Source organism: Lithobates pipiens, unplaced genomic scaffold (genome assembly GCF_037356315.1).
Source record: "Lithobates pipiens isolate NorthernLeopardFrog02 unplaced genomic scaffold, aLitPip1_a1.2 Scaffold_76, whole genome shotgun sequence".
NCBI lineage: Eukaryota > Metazoa > Chordata > Amphibia > Anura > Ranidae > Lithobates > Lithobates pipiens.
The window spans coordinates 396,564-414,350 of record NW_027507899.1 but is presented as its reverse complement, the minus strand read 5'-3'; the positions used below and the strand labels follow the sequence as shown (position 1 = coordinate 414,350).

The 17,787-nt window shown below is 51.3% G+C and overlaps 1 protein-coding gene across 2 annotated transcripts in view; it reads left to right on the top strand.

The window, feature by feature from the left end:
* The first annotated feature begins 532 nt into the window (after nt 1–532).
* Nucleotides 533–17,787, top strand: part of LOC143959455 (pregnancy-specific beta-1-glycoprotein 4-like) — a 207,338-nt gene continuing 190,083 nt past the window's right edge. Inside the window, exon 1 of one of the 2 annotated variants that reach the window (XM_077468106.1) lies at nt 533–850. The gene's annotated coding sequence lies outside the window, so the exon portion shown is untranslated. The remainder of the gene's footprint in view (nt 851–17,787) is intronic. The other variant, XM_077468107.1, reaches the window with a different exon arrangement.

The window sequence follows — 17,787 nt, the reverse complement described above, 5'->3', positions numbered from 1 at the left end:
TGGAGTTCAGTGGGGTTCAGGTTTAACACCCAAACTGTTTCATTACACATTACACAGGCCATCAGAAAACCTGAAAAATGCCCCCAGCCAACACGGGGGGGAGGGGTGGACAAGAAGTGTCTGCAAAGTGGCTGCTGGAGATCAACAGCACCACAAGAAAAGATTTTATAAAAGTGGAAACCAAACATTTTATTATACAAATGAGAATTGTTTATGATACACGGAGCACCCAGCACTTTGGGTTGGCATTTACTTTAAGAAATATAAGAAAAATCACCAATTCTGTGTTGATTATACAGGCAGTTGAGCTGCTTATGAAGAGGACCTGTCATTATACTGTGTGGAGTGTGAATCGGAGGCGCTGCTCGGCGCTGTTCCTGTGAATTCCTCCCAATCCGCAGTCATTTTCACTCACCGCCCCATCCTCCATCAGAGACTTCCTCATCTCAACTTCTCCTTCTGGTTTCCTGTAAGAGATACATTTCACCAAATGTGAGTTTATTTCATATTCCGAGCAGAAAGAGAAAGTGTCAGTCCTGGGAAAAAGTAACAACTTCCACCAAGATGAGGAAGGAGCATAAAATTTTCTGAATAGAGGTGACGACTCGGTCAGAGGAGCACCTGAGATCCTGAGCAGAGGGGCCACAGAGATCCTGAGCAGAGGGGCCACTGACACTCTGAGTATTGCGACCATTGGAAAAACCAAGCAGAGGGGTCATTGACATCCTGAGTAGAGGGGCCACTGATATCCTGAGCAGAGGGGCCACTGATACTACAAGCAAAGGGGCCACTGACAAACCAAGCAGAGGAGCCATTGACAATACAAGCAAGACACAAAATCACCAATATTGTAAGTTGACAGATGCCTGTATTTATATATGTGTACATGTGTGTGTGTGTATGGTATATATACTATATATTAGGGTTGTACTGATACTAGTATCGGTATTGGTGAAGAGCATTTCCACAATTATCCGTACTCGTTCAAATGGCCCCGATACTTTCAGGCTCGGCTCTTTGATCTGCCGGCGGGTCTCCCCGGTGTGGAAGGAGTCCGGTAATTGCAGCTGTCAAGAAAAAAAAAAAAAAACAACAACATTGCTCAGCCCTGAAACACTGAAATAAAAAGAAACATTGTTTCTTTTTGTATATTTCTGTTTCTTCATCTGCAGATCAAAGGGATGAGCAAATGTTCCTCTGCTTAACCCCTTAATAACCCTTCATTTACTCCCCACTCTCCTCCATGGAATTATTATTTTCCTGCTTTTTTTTCTTTTGTTCACATTTATTTTATAAACGATAAACAATTCATTTTTTTGTTTGCTTTGGTAGTGAAGATTTTTACACATAAATATTAATATGTATTTACACATCTCACATGGAAAAAAAGAGCTAAATTCAAACAAAAGATATATTTATTTCTTTCATTTGTAAATAACTTTTCAATGCTTTGTACCGTTGCTGAGATCTGAAGTGAAAATAAAACATTTGCGGTAGGGATCGCTCATCCGTATCGGCGAGTACTAAAAAAAAAAAAAGTATCGGTACTTGTACTAATTATGGTATCGGTGCATCCCTACTATATATAGTGTCCGTATATCTCTATATACATCTATCTATCTATCTATCTATCTATCTATCTATCTATCTATCTATCTATCTATTTCCATACATCTACATCTCTCTCTCTCTCTCTCTCTCTCTCTCTCTCTCTCTCTTTATATCTATCTATCTATCTATCTATCTATCTATCTATCTATCTATCTATCTATCTATCTATCTATCTATCTATCTATATCTATCTACAGTATATCTATCTACAGTGTGTATATATATATATATATATATATATATATATATATATATATATATATATACATTCATCTATCTATCTATCTATCTATCTATCTATCTATCTATCTATCTATCTATCTATCTATCTATCTATCTATCTATCTATCTCCATACATCTACATCTCTCTCTCTCTCTCTCTCTCTCTCTCTCTCTCTCTCTCTCTCTTTATATCTATCTATCTATCTATCTATCTATCTATCTATCTATCTATCTATCTATCTATCTATCTATCTATCTATCTATCTATCTATCTATCTATCTATATCTATCTACAGTATATCTATCTACAGTGTATATATATATATATATATATATACATATTCATCTATCTATCTATCTATCTATCTATCTATCTATCTATCTATCTATCTATCTATCTATCTATCTATCTATCTATCTATCTGTCTATCTCCATACATCTACATCTCTCTCTCTCTCTCTATCTATCTATCTATCTATCTATCTATCTATCTATCTATCTATCTATCTATCTATCTATCTATAGATATAGACACACAGTAGGTGTCCGTGTATTTCTATACTGTATATGTAGTGATGAGTGAACTGCCTTGGATTTGACGTGTCCTCCACAATGGGACAAGGTGCCATGGAAGGGGGTCTTCCTTGTAAGTTGCACTCCCAATGGTATGGGCATGTGGCCTGGTATGGTTTACCATGGTAGAGACACACCCTCATCACCCTCCACTTTCCTACATGCTTGGATAAACGCCTGATATGGATTTTGAGGGGGGTCCCATGGAAAAGAAGCAAAGAAAAAATTAAATAAAATTGGGGTCTCTCTCAAATTCCATACCAGGTCCTTATCCAGGCACACTGCTTGGCTGGCTAGGAAAGGATGAGGCAGCAAACATGTGGCCCACTTCTTCCTGAACCATACCAAGGCAGATGCCTTCAACACTGAGGGGGTGTCGTACAAGAAGTTGCCCGGCAAGGCACCTCGTCTCCATGTTCATTCAGCACACACCTGACCCAATGGATGAGGGGGTTACAGGGGAGACCTATTGCAATGTCTAAGCTCCTTTTAGAACATGGGGCCACCAGATATACACCTCCCCCCCCTACATGATTGAGAACTGGGTCACCAAAATAGTAAATAAAAACACACAGACCTTAGAATAAAGTCCATACCGAGATATACATTCAATATCAATACCGTCGTCCAGCAATGTAAACCATCAATCACCATAAGCAATGCCCACCAATGGTGACCCAAAGCAAGGAAGACCTGCCGCGCCTGACTATCTCCACTCCTGGGTGATGTCATTGACCAAGTATGGCCATGACTGGACCGCCATCCAACATTACAAACAGAACCATGCGGGCACGGAGGGCGTGAACCGTCCTCCAGGGGTATTAGAGGTACTGCCACTAAACGGTGGACTTCTGGCTGAGGAATGTCCACCAAAACATGGTCCAGGAAGGAGAACCGGCCAAATCTGGGCATTTGGGTTCCCTTTTTTTTTGCCAAATGGCAGCCAGACTCAGGTTGTGTTCAACTCATACTGGACCTGAAGCTCATAACTACAGTATATATAAATATATATAGAGATGGTCCATAACCGTCACTAATGTGAGAAACACTGAATGAGAGAAAACATTTCACACCATCCCGAGGATAGGCACCCAGTGTGCACCCTCACCCCTCAGATCACCCCAATTCCTGCACCTTCACCCCTCAGATCACCCCAAATCCTGCACCTTCACCCCCAGATCACCCCAATTCCTTCACCCCTCAGGTCACCCCAATTCCTACACCTTCACCCCTCAGATCACCCCAAATACTGAACCTTCACCCCTCAGATCACCCCAAATCCTGCACCTTCACCCCCAGATCACCCCAATTCCTTCACCCCTCAGGTCACCCCAATTCCTACACCTTCACCCCTCAGATCACCCCAAATCCTGAACCTTCACCCCTCAGAGCACCCCAAATCCTGAACCTTCACCCCTCAGATCACCCCAAATCCTGCACCTTCACCCCTCAAATCACCCCAATTCCTGCACCTTCACCCCTCAGATCACCCCAATTCCTGCACCTTCATCCCTCAGATCACCCCGATTCCTTCACCTTCACCCCTCAGATCACCCCAATTCCTTCAACCCTCAGATCACCCCAATTCCTTCACCTTCACCCCTCAGATCACCCCAATTCCTGCACCTTCACCCCCAGATCACCCCAATTCCTTCACCACTCAGATATCCCCAATTCCTTCACCTTCACCCCTCAGATCACCCCAATTCCTGAACCTTCACCCCTCAGATCACCCCAACTCCTTCATCCCTCAGATCACCCCAATTCCTGCACCTTCACCCCTCAGATCAGCCCAAATCTTGAACCTTCACCCCAATTCCTTCATCCCTCAGATCACCCCAATTCCTGAACCTTTACCCCTCAGATCACCTCAATACCTGCACATTCACCCCTCAGATCACCCCAATTCCTGCACCTCCACCCCTGAGATCCCCCCAATTCCTGCATCTCCACCCCTCAGATCTCCCCAATTCCTGCACCTTCACCCCTCAGATCACCCCAATTCCTGCACCTTCACCGCTCAGATCTCCCCAATTCCTGCACCTTCACACCTCAGATCACCCCAATTCCTGCACCTTATCTCCTCAGATCACCCCCAATTCCTGCACCTTCACCCCTCACATAACCTCAATTCCTGAACCTTCACCCCTCAGATCACCCCAATTACTGAACCCCTCATATCACCCCAATTCCTGAACCTTCACCCCTCAGATCACCCCAATTCCTGCATCTCCACCCCTCAGATCACCCCAATTCCTGCACCCCCACCCCTCAGATCACCTCACTTCCTGCACCTTCACCTCTCAGATCTCCCCAATTCCTGCACCTTCACCCCTCGTATCACCCCAATTCCTGCACCTTCACCCCTCAGATCACCCCGATTCCTGCATCTTCACCCCTCAGATCTCCTCAATTCCTGCACCTTCACCCCTCAGATCACCCCAATTCCTGCATCTTCACTCCTCAGATCACCCCAATTCCTGAACCTTCACCCCTCAGATCACCCCAATTCCTTCACCACTCAGATCACCCCAATTCCTGCACCTTCACCCCTCAGATCACCCCGATTCCTGCACCTTCACCCCCAGATCACCCCAATTCCTTCACCACTCAGATCTCCCCAATTCCTTCACCTTCACCCCTCAGATCACCCCAATTCCTGAACCTTCACCCCTCAGATCACCCCAATTCCTTCATCCCTCAGATCACCCCAATTCCTGCACCTTCACCCCTCAGATCACCCCAAATCTTGAACCTTCACCCCAATTCCTTCATCCCTCAGATCACCCCAATTCCTGAACCTTTACCCCTCAGATCACCTCAATACCTGCACATTCACCCCTCAGATCACCCCAATTCCTGCATCTCCACCCCTCAGATCTCCCCAATTCCTGCACCTTCACCCCTCATATCACCCCAATTCCTGCACCTTCACCCCTCAGATCTCCCCAATTCCTGCATCTCCACCCCTCAGATCTCCCCAATTCCTGCACCTTCACCCCTCATATCACCCCAATTCCTGCACCTTCACCCCTCATATCACCCCAATTCCTGCACCTTCACCCCTCAGATCTCCCCAATTCCTGCACCTTCACCCCTCAGATCACCCCAATTCCTGTACCTTCACCTCTCAGATCTCCCCAATTCCTGCACCTTCACCGCTCAGATCTCCCCAATTCCTGCACCTTCACACCTCAGATCATCCCAATTCCTGCACCTTATCTCCTCAGATCACCCCCAATTCCTGCACCTTCACCCCTCGCATCACCCCAATTCCTGAACCTTCACCCCTCAGATCACCCCAATTCCTGAACCTTCACCCCTCAGATCACCCCAATTCCTGCATCTCCACCCCTCAGATCACCCCAATTCCTGCACCTCCACCCCTCAGACCACCTCACTTCCTGCACCTTCACCTCTCAGATCTCCCCAATTCCTGCACCTTCAACCCTCGTATCACCCCAATTCCTGCACCTTCACCCCTCAGATCAACCCGATTCCTGCACCTTCACCCCTCAGATCTCCTCAATTCCTGCACCTTCACCCCTCAGATCACTCCAATTCCTGCATCTTCACTCCTCAGATCACCCCAATTCCTGAACCTTCACCCCTCAGATCACCCCAATTCCTTCACCACTCAGATCACCCCAATTCATGCACCTTCACCCCTCAGATCACCCCGATTCCTGCACCTTCACCCCTCAGATCACCCCAATTCCTGCACCTTCACCCCTCAGATCTCCCCAATTCCTGCACATTCACCCCTCAGATCTCCCCAATTCCTGCACCTTCACCCCTCAGATCTCCCCAATTCCTTCACCACCAGCCCTCAGATCACCCCAATTCCTTCACCCCTCAGATCACCCCAATTCCTGAACCTTCACCCCTCAGATCACCCCAATTCCTGCACCTTCACCTCTCAGATCACCCCAATTCCTGTACCTTCACTCCTCAGATCACCCCTAATCCCTGCACCTTCACCCCTCAGATCACCCCAATTCCTGCACCTTCACCCCTCAAATCTCCCCAATTCCTGCACCTTCACCTCTCAGATCTCCCCAATTCCTGCACCTTCACCCCTCAGATCACCCCGATTCCTGCACCTTCACCCCTCATATCACCCCAATTCCTGCACCTTCACCCCTCAGATCACCCCGATTCCTGCACCTTCACCCCTCAGATCTCCTCAATTCCTGCACCTTTACCCCTCAGATCACCCCAATTCCTGCATCTTCACTCCTCAGATCACCCCAATTCCTGAACCTTCACCCCTCAGATCACCCCAATTCCTTCACCACTCAGATCACCCCAATTCCTGTACCTTCACTCCTCAGATCACCCCTAATTCCTGCACCTTCACCCCTCAGATCACCCCGATTCCTGCACCTTCACCCCTCAGATCACCCCAATTCCTGCACCTTCACCCCTCAGATCTCCCCAATTCCTGCACCTTCACCCCTTAGATCACCCCAATTCCTGCACCTTCACCCCTCAGATCACCCCCAATTCCTGAACCTTCACCCCTCAGATAACCCCAATTCCTGCACCTTCACCCCTCAGATCACCCCGATTCCTGCACCTTCACCCCTCAGATCACCCCGATTCCTGCACCTTCACCCCTCAGATCACCCCATTTCTGCACCTTCACCCCTCATATCACCCCAATTCCTGCACCTTCACCCCTCAGATCTCCCCAATTCCTGCATCTCCACCCCTCAGATCTCCCCAATTCCTGCACCTTCACCCCTCATATCACCCCAATTCCTGCACCTTCACCTCTCAGATCTCCCCAATTCCTGCATCTCCACCCCTCAGATCTCCCCAATTCCTGCACCTTCACCCCTCATATCACCCCAATTCCTGCACCTTCACCCCTCAGATCTCCCCAATTCCTGCACCTTCACCCCTCATATCACCCCAATTCCTGCACCTTCACCGCTCAGATCTCCCCAATTCCTGCACCTTCACACCTCAGTTCACCCCAATTCCTGCACCTTATCTCCTCAGATCACCCCCAATTCCTGCACCTTCACCCCTCGCATCACCCCAATTCCTGAACCTTCACCCCTCAGATCACCTCAATTCCTGAACCTTCACCCCTCAGATCACCCCAATTCCTTCACCCCTCATATCACCCCAATTCCTGAACCTTCACCCCTCAGATCACCCCAATTCCTGCATCTCCACCCCTCAGATCACCCCAATTCCTGCACCTCCACCCCTCAGACCACCTCACTTCCTGCACCTTCACCTCTCAGATCTCCCCAATTCCTGCACCTTCACCCCTCGTATCACCCCAATTCCTGCACCTTCACCCCTCAGATCACCCCGATTCCTGCACCTTCACCCCTCAGATCTCCTCAATTCCTGCACCTTCACCCCTCAGATCACCCCAATTCCTGCATCTTCACTCCTCAGATCACCCCAATTCCTGCACCTTCACCCCTCAGATCACCCCAATTCCTTCACCACTCAGATCACCCCAATTCCTGCACCTTCACCCCTCAGATCACCCCAATTCCTGCACCTTCACCCCTCAGATCTCCCCAATTCCTGCACCTTCACCCCTCAGATCTCCCCAATTCCTGCACATTCACCCCTCAGATCACCCCAATTCCTTCACCACTCAGATCACCCCAATTCCTGCACCTTCACCCCTCAGATCACCCCAATTCCTGCACCTTCACCCCTCAGATCTCCCCAATTCCTGCACCTTCACCCCTCATATCACCCCAATTCCTGCACCTTCACCCCTCAGATCTCCCCAATTCCTGCATCTCCACCCCTCAGATCTCCCCAATTCCTGCACCTTCACCCCTCAGATCTCCCCAATTCCTGCACCTTCACCCCTCAGATCACCCCAATTCCTGTACCTTCACCGCTCAGATCTCCCCAATTCCTGCACCTTCACCCCTCAGATCTCCCCAATTCCTGCACCTTCACCTCTCAGATCTCCCCAATTCCTGCACCTTCACCGCTCAGATCTCCCCAATTCCTGCACCTTCACACCTCAGATCACCCCAATTCCTGCACCTTATCTCCTCAGATCACCCCCAATTCCTGCACCTTCACCCCTCGCATCACCCCAATTCCTGAACCTTCACCCCTCAGATCACCTCAATTCCTGAACCTTCACCCCTCAGATCACCCCAATTCCTTCACCTCTCATATCACCCCAATTCCTGAACCTTCACCCCTCAGATCACCCCAATTCCTGCATCTCCACCCCTCAGATCACCCCAATTCCTGCACCTCCACCCCTCAGACCACCTCACTTCCTGCACCTTCACCTCTCAGATCTCCCCAATTCCTGCACCTTCACCCCTCGTATCACCCCAATTCCTGCACCTTCACCCCTCAGATCACCCCGATTCCTGCACCTTCACCCCTCAGATCTCCTCAATTCCTGCACCTTCACCCCTCAGATCACCCCAATTCCTGCACCTTCACCTCTCAGATCTCCCCAATTCCTGCACCTTCACCGCTCAGATCTCCCCAATTCCTGCACCTTCACCCTCAGATATCCCCAATTCCTTCACCACCAGCCCTCAGATCACCCCAATTCCTGCACCTTCACCCCTCAGATCACCCCAATTCCTGCACCTTCACCTCTCATATCACCCCAATTCCTGCACCTTCACCGCTCAGATCTCACCAATTCCTGCACCTTCACCCCTCAGATATCCCCAATTCCTTCACCACCAGCCCTCAGATCACCCCAATTCCTGCACCTTCACCCCTCAGATCACCCCAATTCCTGCACCTTCACCTCTCATATCACCCCAATTCCTGCACCTTCACCCCTCAGATCTCCCCAATTCCTGCATCTCCACCCCTCAGATCTCCCCAATTCCTGCACCTTCACCCCTCAGATCTCCCCAATTCCTGTACCTTCACCTCTCAGATCTCCCCAATTCCTGCACCTTCACCGCTCAGATCACCCCAATTCCTGCAACTTCACCCCTCAGATCACCCCAATTCCTGCACCTTCACCCCTCAGATCACCCCAATTCCTGTACCTTCACCTCTCAGATCTCCCCAATTCCTGCACCTTCACCGCTCAGATCACCCCAATTCCTGCAACTTCACCCCTCAGATCATCCCAATTCCTGCACCTTCACACCTCAGATCACCCCAATTCCTGCACCTTATCTCCTCAGATCACCCCCAATTCCTGAACCTTCACCTCTCAGATCTCCCCAATTCCTGCACCTTCACCGCTCAGATCTCCCCAATTCCTGCACCTTCACCTCTCAGATCTCCCCAATTCCTGCACCTTCACCGCTCAGATCACCCCAATTCCTGCAACTTCACCCCTCAGATCACCCCAATTCCTGCACCTTCACCCCTCAGATCACCCCAATTCCTGTACCTTCACCTCTCAGATCTCCCCAATTCCTGCACCTTCACCGCTCAGATCACCCCAATTCCTGCAACTTCACCCCTCAGATCATCCCAATTCCTGCACCTTCACACCTCAGATCACCCCAATTCCTGCACCTTATCTCCTCAGATCACCCCCAATTCCTGAACCTTCACCCCTCAGATCACCTCAATTCCTGAACCTTCACCCCTCAGATCACCCCAATTCCTTCACCCCTCATATCACCCCAATTCCTGAACCTTCACCCCTCAGATCACCCCAATTCCTGCACCTCCACCCCTCAGACCACCTCACTTCCTGCACCTTCACCTCTCAGATCTCCCCAATTCCTGCACCTTCACCCCTCGTATCACCCCAATTCCTGCACCTTCACCCCTCAGATCACCCCGATTCCTGCACCTTCACCCCTCAGATCACCCCAATTCCTGCATCTTCACTCCTCAGATCATCCCAATTCCTGAACCTTCACCCCTCAGATCACCCCAATTCCTTCACCACTCAGATCACCCCAATTCCTGCACCTTCACCCCTCAGATCACCCCGATTCCTGCACCTTCACCCCTCAGATCACCCCAATTCCTGCACCTTCACCCCTCAGATCTCCCCAATTCCTGCACCTTCACCCCTCAGATCTCCCCAATTCCTGCACCTTCACCCCTCAGATATCCCCAATTCCTTCACCACCAGCCCTCAGATCACCCCAATTCCTGCACCTTCACCCCTCAGATCACCCCAAATCCTGCACCTTCACCCCCAGATCACCCCAATTCCTTCACCCCTCAGGTCACCCCAATTCCTACACCTTCACCCCTCAGATCACCCCAAATACTGAACCTTCACCCCTCAGATCACCCCAAATCCTGCACCTTCACCCCCAGATCACCCCAATTCCTTCACCCCTCAGGTCACCCCAATTCCTACACCTTCACCCCTCAGATCACCCCAAATCCTGAACCTTCACCCCTCAGAGCACCCCAAATCCTGAACCTTCACCCCTCAGATCACCCCAAATCCTGCACCTTCACCCCTCAAATCACCCCAATTCCTGCACCTTCACCCCTCAGATCACCCCAATTCCTGCACCTTCATCCCTCAGATCACCCCGATTCCTTCACCTTCACCCCTCAGATCACCCCAATTCCTTCAACCCTCAGATCACCCCAATTCCTTCACCTTCACCCCTCAGATCACCCCAATTCCTGCACCTTCACCCCCAGATCACCCCAATTCCTTCACCACTCAGATATCCCCAATTCCTTCACCTTCACCCCTCAGATCACCCCAATTCCTGAACCTTCACCCCTCAGATCACCCCAACTCCTTCATCCCTCAGATCACCCCAATTCCTGCACCTTCACCCCTCAGATCAGCCCAAATCTTGAACCTTCACCCCAATTCCTTCATCCCTCAGATCACCCCAATTCCTGAACCTTTACCCCTCAGATCACCTCAATACCTGCACATTCACCCCTCAGATCACCCCAATTCCTGCACCTCCACCCCTGAGATCCCCCCAATTCCTGCATCTCCACCCCTCAGATCTCCCCAATTCCTGCACCTTCACCCCTCAGATCACCCCAATTCCTGCACCTTCACCGCTCAGATCTCCCCAATTCCTGCACCTTCACACCTCAGATCACCCCAATTCCTGCACCTTATCTCCTCAGATCACCCCCAATTCCTGCACCTTCACCCCTCACATAACCTCAATTCCTGAACCTTCACCCCTCAGATCACCCCAATTACTGAACCCCTCATATCACCCCAATTCCTGAACCTTCACCCCTCAGATCACCCCAATTCCTGCATCTCCACCCCTCAGATCACCCCAATTCCTGCACCCCCACCCCTCAGATCACCTCACTTCCTGCACCTTCACCTCTCAGATCTCCCCAATTCCTGCACCTTCACCCCTCGTATCACCCCAATTCCTGCACCTTCACCCCTCAGATCACCCCGATTCCTGCATCTTCACCCCTCAGATCTCCTCAATTCCTGCACCTTCACCCCTCAGATCACCCCAATTCCTGCATCTTCACTCCTCAGATCACCCCAATTCCTGAACCTTCACCCCTCAGATCACCCCAATTCCTTCACCACTCAGATCACCCCAATTCCTGCACCTTCACCCCTCAGATCACCCCGATTCCTGCACCTTCACCCCCAGATCACCCCAATTCCTTCACCACTCAGATCTCCCCAATTCCTTCACCTTCACCCCTCAGATCACCCCAATTCCTGAACCTTCACCCCTCAGATCACCCCAATTCCTTCATCCCTCAGATCACCCCAATTCCTGCACCTTCACCCCTCAGATCACCCCAAATCTTGAACCTTCACCCCAATTCCTTCATCCCTCAGATCACCCCAATTCCTGAACCTTTACCCCTCAGATCACCTCAATACCTGCACATTCACCCCTCAGATCACCCCAATTCCTGCATCTCCACCCCTCAGATCTCCCCAATTCCTGCACCTTCACCCCTCATATCACCCCAATTCCTGCACCTTCACCCCTCAGATCTCCCCAATTCCTGCATCTCCACCCCTCAGATCTCCCCAATTCCTGCACCTTCACCCCTCATATCACCCCAATTCCTGCACCTTCACCCCTCATATCACCCCAATTCCTGCACCTTCACCCCTCAGATCTCCCCAATTCCTGCACCTTCACCCCTCAGATCACCCCAATTCCTGTACCTTCACCTCTCAGATCTCCCCAATTCCTGCACCTTCACCGCTCAGATCTCCCCAATTCCTGCACCTTCACACCTCAGATCATCCCAATTCCTGCACCTTATCTCCTCAGATCACCCCCAATTCCTGCACCTTCACCCCTCGCATCACCCCAATTCCTGAACCTTCACCCCTCAGATCACCCCAATTCCTGAACCTTCACCCCTCAGATCACCCCAATTCCTGCATCTCCACCCCTCAGATCACCCCAATTCCTGCACCTCCACCCCTCAGACCACCTCACTTCCTGCACCTTCACCTCTCAGATCTCCCCAATTCCTGCACCTTCAACCCTCGTATCACCCCAATTCCTGCACCTTCACCCCTCAGATCAACCCGATTCCTGCACCTTCACCCCTCAGATCTCCTCAATTCCTGCACCTTCACCCCTCAGATCACTCCAATTCCTGCATCTTCACTCCTCAGATCACCCCAATTCCTGAACCTTCACCCCTCAGATCACCCCAATTCCTTCACCACTCAGATCACCCCAATTCATGCACCTTCACCCCTCAGATCACCCCGATTCCTGCACCTTCACCCCTCAGATCACCCCAATTCCTGCACCTTCACCCCTCAGATCTCCCCAATTCCTGCACATTCACCCCTCAGATCTCCCCAATTCCTGCACCTTCACCCCTCAGATCTCCCCAATTCCTTCACCACCAGCCCTCAGATCACCCCAATTCCTTCACCCCTCAGATCACCCCAATTCCTGAACCTTCACCCCTCAGATCACCCCAATTCCTGCACCTTCACCTCTCAGATCACCCCAATTCCTGTACCTTCACTCCTCAGATCACCCCTAATCCCTGCACCTTCACCCCTCAGATCACCCCAATTCCTGCACCTTCACCCCTCAAATCTCCCCAATTCCTGCACCTTCACCTCTCAGATCTCCCCAATTCCTGCACCTTCACCCCTCAGATCACCCCGATTCCTGCACCTTCACCCCTCATATCACCCCAATTCCTGCACCTTCACCCCTCAGATCACCCCGATTCCTGCACCTTCACCCCTCAGATCTCCTCAATTCCTGCACCTTTACCCCTCAGATCACCCCAATTCCTGCATCTTCACTCCTCAGATCACCCCAATTCCTGAACCTTCACCCCTCAGATCACCCCAATTCCTTCACCACTCAGATCACCCCAATTCCTGTACCTTCACTCCTCAGATCACCCCTAATTCCTGCACCTTCACCCCTCAGATCACCCCGATTCCTGCACCTTCACCCCTCAGATCACCCCAATTCCTGCACCTTCACCCCTCAGATCTCCCCAATTCCTGCACCTTCACCCCTTAGATCACCCCAATTCCTGCACCTTCACCCCTCAGATCACCCCCAATTCCTGAACCTTCACCCCTCAGATAACCCCAATTCCTGCACCTTCACCCCTCAGATCACCCCGATTCCTGCACCTTCACCCCTCAGATCACCCCGATTCCTGCACCTTCACCCCTCAGATCACCCCATTTCTGCACCTTCACCCCTCATATCACCCCAATTCCTGCACCTTCACCCCTCAGATCTCCCCAATTCCTGCATCTCCACCCCTCAGATCTCCCCAATTCCTGCACCTTCACCCCTCATATCACCCCAATTCCTGCACCTTCACCTCTCAGATCTCCCCAATTCCTGCATCTCCACCCCTCAGATCTCCCCAATTCCTGCACCTTCACCCCTCATATCACCCCAATTCCTGCACCTTCACCCCTCAGATCTCCCCAATTCCTGCACCTTCACCCCTCATATCACCCCAATTCCTGCACCTTCACCGCTCAGATCTCCCCAATTCCTGCACCTTCACACCTCAGTTCACCCCAATTCCTGCACCTTATCTCCTCAGATCACCCCCAATTCCTGCACCTTCACCCCTCGCATCACCCCAATTCCTGAACCTTCACCCCTCAGATCACCTCAATTCCTGAACCTTCACCCCTCAGATCACCCCAATTCCTTCACCCCTCATATCACCCCAATTCCTGAACCTTCACCCCTCAGATCACCCCAATTCCTGCATCTCCACCCCTCAGATCACCCCAATTCCTGCACCTCCACCCCTCAGACCACCTCACTTCCTGCACCTTCACCTCTCAGATCTCCCCAATTCCTGCACCTTCACCCCTCGTATCACCCCAATTCCTGCACCTTCACCCCTCAGATCACCCCGATTCCTGCACCTTCACCCCTCAGATCTCCTCAATTCCTGCACCTTCACCCCTCAGATCACCCCAATTCCTGCATCTTCACTCCTCAGATCACCCCAATTCCTGCACCTTCACCCCTCAGATCACCCCAATTCCTTCACCACTCAGATCACCCCAATTCCTGCACCTTCACCCCTCAGATCACCCCAATTCCTGCACCTTCACCCCTCAGATCTCCCCAATTCCTGCACCTTCACCCCTCAGATCTCCCCAATTCCTGCACCTTCACCCCTCAGATCACCCCAATTCCTGCACCTTCACCTCTCAGATCTCCCCAATTCCTGCACCTTCACCGCTCAGATCTCCCCAATTCCTGCACCTTCACCCTCAGATATCCCCAATTCCTTCACCACCAGCCCTCAGATCACCCCAATTCCTGCACCTTCACCCCTCAGATCACCCCAATTCCTGCACCTTCACCTCTCATATCACCCCAATTCCTGCACCTTCACCGCTCAGATCTCACCAATTCCTGCACCTTCACCCCTCAGATATCCCCAATTCCTTCACCACCAGCCCTCAGATCACCCCAATTCCTGCACCTTCACCCCTCAGATCACCCCAATTCCTGCACCTTCACCTCTCATATCACCCCAATTCCTGCACCTTCACCCCTCAGATCTCCCCAATTCCTGCATCTCCACCCCTCAGATCTCCCCAATTCCTGCACCTTCACCCCTCAGATCTCCCCAATTCCTGTACCTTCACCTCTCAGATCTCCCCAATTCCTGCACCTTCACCGCTCAGATCACCCCAATTCCTGCAACTTCACCCCTCAGATCACCCCAATTCCTGCACCTTCACCCCTCAGATCACCCCAATTCCTGTACCTTCACCTCTCAGATCTCCCCAATTCCTGCACCTTCACCGCTCAGATCACCCCAATTCCTGCAACTTCACCCCTCAGATCATCCCAATTCCTGCACCTTCACACCTCAGATCACCCCAATTCCTGCACCTTATCTCCTCAGATCACCCCCAATTCCTGAACCTTCACCTCTCAGATCTCCCCAATTCCTGCACCTTCACCGCTCAGATCTCCCCAATTCCTGCACCTTCACCTCTCAGATCTCCCCAATTCCTGCACCTTCACCGCTCAGATCACCCCAATTCCTGCAACTTCACCCCTCAGATCACCCCAATTCCTGCACCTTCACCCCTCAGATCACCCCAATTCCTGTACCTTCACCTCTCAGATCTCCCCAATTCCTGCACCTTCACCGCTCAGATCACCCCAATTCCTGCAACTTCACCCCTCAGATCATCCCAATTCCTGCACCTTCACACCTCAGATCACCCCAATTCCTGCACCTTATCTCCTCAGATCACCCCCAATTCCTGAACCTTCACCCCTCAGATCACCTCAATTCCTGAACCTTCACCCCTCAGATCACCCCAATTCCTTCACCCCTCATATCACCCCAATTCCTGAACCTTCACCCCTCAGATCACCCCAATTCCTGCACCTCCACCCCTCAGACCACCTCACTTCCTGCACCTTCACCTCTCAGATCTCCCCAATTCCTGCACCTTCACCCCTCGTATCACCCCAATTCCTGCACCTTCACCCCTCAGATCACCCCGATTCCTGCACCTTCACCCCTCAGATCACCCCAATTCCTGCATCTTCACTCCTCAGATCATCCCAATTCCTGAACCTTCACCCCTCAGATCACCCCAATTCCTTCACCACTCAGATCACCCCAATTCCTGCACCTTCACCCCTCAGATCACCCCGATTCCTGCACCTTCACCCCTCAGATCACCCCAATTCCTGAACCTTCACCCCTCAGATCACCCCAACTCCTTCATCCCTCAGATCACCCCAATTCCTGCACCTTCACCCCTCAGATCAGCCCAAATCTTGAACCTTCACCCCAATTCCTTCATCCCTCAGATCACCCCAATTCCTGAACCTTTACCCCTCAGATCACCTCAATACCTGCACATTCACCCCTCAGATCACCCCAATTCCTGCACCTCCACCCCTGAGATCCCCCCAATTCCTGCATCTCCACCCCTCAGATCTCCCCAATTCCTGCACCTTCACCCCTCAGATCACCCCAATTCCTGCACCTTCACCGCTCAGATCTCCCCAATTCCTGCACCTTCACACCTCAGATCACCCCAATTCCTGCACCTTATCTCCTCAGATCACCCCCAATTCCTGCACCTTCACCCCTCACATAACCTCAATTCCTGAACCTTCACCCCTCAGATCACCCCAATTACTGAACCCCTCATATCACCCCAATTCCTGAACCTTCACCCCTCAGATCACCCCAATTCCTGCATCTCCACCCCTCAGATCACCCCAATTCCTGCACCCCCACCCCTCAGATCACCTCACTTCCTGCACCTTCACCTCTCAGATCTCCCCAATTCCTGCACCTTCACCCCTCGTATCACCCCAATTCCTGCACCTTCACCCCTCAGATCACCCCGATTCCTGCATCTTCACCCCTCAGATCTCCTCAATTCCTGCACCTTCACCCCTCAGATCACCCCAATTCCTGCATCTTCACTCCTCAGATCACCCCAATTCCTGAACCTTCACCCCTCAGATCACCCCAATTCCTTCACCACTCAGATCACCCCAATTCCTGCACCTTCACCCCTCAGATCACCCCGATTCCTGCACCTTCACCCCCAGATCACCCCAATTCCTTCACCACTCAGATCTCCCCAATTCCTTCACCTTCACCCCTCAGATCACCCCAATTCCTGAACCTTCACCCCTCAGATCACCCCAATTCCTTCATCCCTCAGATCACCCCAATTCCTGCACCTTCACCCCTCAGATCACCCCAAATCTTGAACCTTCACCCCAATTCCTTCATCCCTCAGATCACCCCAATTCCTGAACCTTTACCCCTCAGATCACCTCAATACCTGCACATTCACCCCTCAGATCACCCCAATTCCTGCATCTCCACCCCTCAGATCTCCCCAATTCCTGCACCTTCACCCCTCATATCACCCCAATTCCTGCACCTTCACCCCTCAGATCTCCCCAATTCCTGCATCTCCACCCCTCAGATCTCCCCA